The 5,314-nt window shown below is 53.0% G+C and overlaps 1 long non-coding RNA gene across 1 annotated transcript; it reads right to left on the reverse strand.

The window, feature by feature from the left end:
* Positions 1 to 19: 19 nt before the first annotated feature.
* On the reverse strand, positions 20 to 5,314 carry LOC118684202 (uncharacterized). The gene is made up of 12 exons (XR_004979787.2): positions 5,235 to 5,314; positions 4,160 to 4,993; positions 4,040 to 4,081; positions 3,775 to 3,945; positions 3,611 to 3,691; positions 2,444 to 3,530; positions 2,338 to 2,365; positions 1,919 to 2,250; positions 648 to 1,841; positions 393 to 560; positions 229 to 309; positions 20 to 151 (listed from the first exon to the last, which is right to left on the reverse strand). It is a non-coding gene; the product is annotated as an uncharacterized LOC118684202 (long non-coding RNA).

The following is a 5,314-nucleotide window of genomic DNA, read 5'->3' on the forward strand; positions in this document are numbered from 1 at the left end:
CCAAACCAGCACCCTGCTTTCATCCCCTCTGTGGGTCGTGGCCCTCTACTTATCTCTCGCACATCTGGGGATGCCGGTCTCGGGTGCGAAGAAAGGCCACCTCGTTGGCCGGGAAGCTCCTGCTGGCACCGGGCTGGTGTCTCTTAGACAGCTGTATTAAAGAAAACCAAACATCAGTGCCCAATCTCGGCAGCCCATCGGCCAAAACCCCACAAGTCTGCTACTCACCGTGCTCCTAAGAACGCTCAGCTGCTCGGGCCGCACGCTTCGGGCACGCTCGGAGACCGAGGCCGTCGTCACAGGGGGTGCCTGGGTTAAGAGGAGATGAGGTGATTTGGCATGGCTGAAACCTGAGGGGACCATCACTCCTCCTCCCTACTTCCCCGACTCACCCCAACTCCTTGGCAGCTGCTGAAGGCCACCTGGATGGCACCTTTAAATAGAAAAGTTCTGGGCTTCATCACCAGGTCCTGTAACGCATCCACAGGGCTCACACGTGCAGGCAACCCGGTGCATCGGCCGGCTGGTGACGGGGGCTCGGCAGGCTCCGAGTGGATTGCCTAAACCACAAAAAAGAGAATGGAAACTTAGAGCTGCACCAGACACTGAGAGCTGAGCAATAACAACTACTTCTCTCCACTGCTCACCTTGACTGCTGGTACCCAGATTTACTTCCTAAAAAGAAAGACAAAGAACAGAGCTGTAACAGAGTCACCACAAACACTTCTGCTGCAGAGATAAACGGTGCCTCACCTGGTTGGGGGAAACCACTCACCCAGGATGGGGCCCTCTGGCACACATTAAATCCATCTGAATCTGAAAAAAAAGTTAGGACAAGAGTCAAACTGTTGCAGGATAACTTAAGAGCTCCTGATATCCTGTGTCCATCTACAAATCCCACCTAGAGTCCAACTACACCCCACATTACAAACTTCAAGTCCCCGGGACTTCTCCTATTGCACCAGGCTATGCGGCAGGGCAGAGCAGCTCCGGCACAAATGTGTGTGCAGACACCCGTGACACAGGACAGGACGTGACAAACAACGGGGACACAACACGGACAGAAATCTCCTGGCAAGGAAAATGGCTGCGAGGACTGAGAGAATGCAAAAGGAGATGACCGAGGAGAGACCGATGGTGAGCTGATGAGGCTCAGAGAAACCTGGAGGAAGAAGACGCTAACTGAATGATTTATTCCAAGAACTGCAAAGATGGATGCCCGAGAATCCTACGGCCAGAAGCCTCTACCTGCCCTCACGTTCTTTCAAGTCCTTGTCCGCCATAATGGATCCTGGCGGGGCAGAGCTGTCCATACAGCTCAGAACAAGACCTGAAAAGACATCCGACCGGATGCTTCTAAAGAGACAAGAGAGTCTGATGCCTGTCTGAGATCCCGAGTCAAAAGTTCTATGGCCTGGGTGCCAGGCCGAGGAATGCAGAGATCACAGATGCTAACAATGATGCCAGGGTTTCTGACAGGCCCCTCAAAGGGCTCAGGTAAAAGACATGACATATGCAAACAACACATAAAACACAAAAGACAAGTGACACAATACACACCAGGACTGCTCTGCCCTGCGCACCTCAGCACTGTGATCCAAAGTCAGGCTTTGCTTTTATGGGGCCTAAGGGGCCGCTTCAGGGACACCGCCACCTCCGAAGGGGAAACAAAAACCCCTCCCAGTAATTCCCAAACCAGCACCCTGCTTTCATCCCCTCTGTGGGTCGTGGCCCTCTACTTATCTCTCGCACATCTGGGGATGCCGGTCTCGGGTGCGAAGAAAGGCCACCTCGTTGGCCGGGAAGCTCCTGCTGGCACCGGGCTGGTGTCTCTTAGACAGCTGTATTAAAGAAAACCAAACATCAGTGCCCAATCTCGGCAGCCCATCGGCCAAAACCCCACAAGTCTGCTACTCACCGTGCTCCTAAGAACGCTCAGCTGCTCGGGCCGCACGCTTCGGGCACGCTCGGAGACCGAGGCCGTCGTCACAGAGGGTGCCTGGGCTAAGAGGAGATGAGGTGATTTGGCATGGCTGAAACCTGAGGGGACCATCACTCCTCCTCCCTACTTCCCCGACTCACCCCAACTCCTTGGCAGGTGCCCAAGGCCACCTAGATGGCACCTTGAAATAGAAAAGTTCTGGGCTTCATCACCAGGTCCTGTAACGCATCCACAGGGCTCACACGTGCAGGCAACCCGGTGCATCGGCCGGCTGGTGACGGGGGCTCGGCAGGCTCCGAGTGGATTGCCTAAAGCACAAAAAAGAGAATGGAAACTTAGAGCTGCACCAGAAACTGAGAGCTGAGCAATAACAACTACTTCTCTCCACTGCTCACCTTGACTGCTGGTGTCTGGACTTACTTCCTAAAAAGAAAGACAAAGAACAGTGCTGTAACACAATCACCATTTACACTTCCTCAGCAGAGACAAATGGTGCCTCACCTGCTCGGGGGAATCCCCTCACCCGGGATGGGGGGCTCTGCCCTGGATTTTATCCTTCTGCACCTGAAAGAAATTTAGGATGAAAGTCAAAGAGCTGCAGGATAACTTAAGAGCTCCAGATATCTTGTGTCCATCTACAAATCCCACCTAGAGTCCAACTACACCCCACATTACAAACATCAAGTCCCCGGGACTTCTCCTACTGCACCAGGCTATGTGGCAGGGCAGAGCAGCTCCGGCACAAATGCGTGCGTACACCGGTGACACGGGATGGACGGGACGTGACAAACAATGGGCACGAGACACAGACGGAAATCCCTTGGAGAGGAAAATGGCTGCAAGGACTGAGAGAATGCAAAAGGAGATGATCGAGGTGAGACCGATGGTGAGGCTCAGAGAACCCTGGAGGAAGAAGATCCTAACTGAATGATTTATTTCAAGAACTGCAAAGATGAATGCCCAGGAATCCTATGGTCAGAATCCTCTCCCTAACCTCAGATTCTTACAAGTCCTAATCCACCATAATGGATCCTGGCAGGGCATAGCTATCCATACAGCTCAGAAAAAGACCTGACAAGACAAGACATCTGACTGGATGTTTCCAAAGAGAGAACTTTTGATTGCGGAGCTCAGACAGGTATCAGAATCGCATCTATGGCCTGGGTGCCAGGGCAAGGAATGCTGAGATCACAGATGCTAAGAATGATGCCAGGGTTTCTGCTAGGCCCCTCAAAGGCCTAAGGTAAAAGACCCGAGATATGCAAACAACACATAATGCACGATAGACAAGTGACACGATACACGTCGGGACTGCTCTGCCCTGTGCACCTCAGCACTGTGATCAAAAGTGAGACTTTCCTTTTATGGGCCTAAGGGCCCACTTCTTGGCTACCCTCATCTCCAGAGCTGACTCAACACCCCCCCCCCAGAGAGTCCCAACCCAGCACCCCACTTTCAGCCCCTATGTGGGTTGCAGCCCTCTACTTATCTCTCGGACGGGTGGGTGTGCCGATGCGTGTCAGCTTCGATAGGAAGCGGATGCACCGTCTGGGAAGTCCCTGCTGACACAGGCTATTGTTCTCTTAGTCTGCCAAGAGAAAGGAAACCAAACGTGAGTGCACGATCTTAGCAGCATGGCAGCCAAAACACGACAAGTCTGCTACTCACCCTTCTCCTAAGAATGCTCGGCTCCTCGGGCTGCACGCTTCGGGCTCGCTTGGAGGCCGACGCCGTTGTCACAGGGTGCGCCTGGGTAAAGTGGAGACGAGGTGATTTGCCATTGCTGTGACCTGAGTTGAGCCTCCCCCCTCCTCCCTACCTCCTCCGCTCACCGCAACTCCTCGGCCGCTCCCGAGGGCTCCTCGGATGGGACCGTGAAATAGAAAATTTGAAGGCTTCATCATCACGGAGTCCTGTAATACTTCCATGGAGCTCATATTTGCAGGAAACCCGGTGCATCGGCCGGTTGGTGACAGGGGCCGGACATACGCCGAGTCGGTTGCCTAAATCGCACAAACGAGAATGGATGCTTGTAGTTGCACCAGAGAGTGAGACTTGAGCAATAACCACTGCTTCTGTATGCTACTCAATGCTCACCTTGCCCACTCAGCCTTGACTGCTGCTCTCTGCTTTGACTTCCTAAAAAGAAAGACAAAGAACAGTGCTGTAACACAGACACCATTTACACTTCCTCGGCAGAGACAAATGGTGCCTCACCTGCTCGGGAGAAACCCCTCACCCGGGATGGGTACCTCTGGCATAGATTTAATCTATCTGAATCTGAAAAAGAGTTAGGACAAAAGTCAAAGGGCTGCGGGATAACTTAAGAGCTCCAGATATCTTGTGTCCATCGACAAATCCCACCTAGAGTCCAACTACACCCCACATTACAAATTCCAAGTCCCCGGGACTTCTCCTGTTGCGGAGGTTATGCGGCAGGGCAGAGCAGCTCCGGCACAAACGCGTGCGGACACCCATGACACCGAACGCGACAAACCGGGGGACGTTAAACATGACACATTAGGCTTGTGGTGAGAGCCTTGAGGGGAAAAGGGAGAGATATCTGACCAAAGGGACCCCAAAGACACACTAGGTAACACGGTACACCGGACAACATGACGTGGACCGGAACTGCTCTGCCCTGCCCACCTGCACGCTGCCATCAAATGTGGAGTCTCTCCCTTGAGCTGTCCTAAGAGGCCTTTTGGAGAAGATTGCTTTTCCCTCTGCTAATTTTTCAATCTATCCCAAGAACTCCCAACCCTCTACTCTCCCATCTCCGGGCCGTGGCCCCTGACTTATCTTTTGGATGATCGGTGATGTGAATCCACGTTGCACCTGAAATGAGTCTGCCTCGGAGGGCCCCGTGATCGCCTCTTAGCCTCTCTCGGTCAGCTACAATAAAGAAAATCAAAACCAAAGTATGAGTACAGAGTTATGTGGGCCAAATCCCAGCGAGTCAGCTACTTGCCCTCTCCTGAGTGTGCCTGGCTCCTTCAGGCTCCAGCTTCATCCTGATTCCAAGGGTGTGACCTTTATTATCAGTGGCACCTGGGTTAGAGAAAAGCAAAGTTAAATGGCATTCCTGTGAGTGCAGTGGATGACCTTGTGTGAGGAAAACATGGGAATGCCTCTGCTATGCTTCTGAAAAGCCTTGTGGGGGGGGGGGGGGGGGGGGGCCTCAAATAAACACCCTTTCTCACCCTGCTGCCTGCAAACCCCCCTGCCCCCCAATAACTCCTAACTGGATACCTGCTCAGCCTCCCTCTCCTAGTCACAAACCTCAACTCACCTGAAGCCTCAATCTCAAACATCATTTTTGACACTGGGCAGATGCCTCCTGTGACACGATGAATCTGCTGAAAGAAGTGC

This window comes from Molothrus ater, chromosome 1 (assembly GCF_012460135.2).
Source record: "Molothrus ater isolate BHLD 08-10-18 breed brown headed cowbird chromosome 1, BPBGC_Mater_1.1, whole genome shotgun sequence".
Taxonomy (NCBI): Eukaryota; Metazoa; Chordata; class Aves; order Passeriformes; family Icteridae; genus Molothrus; species Molothrus ater.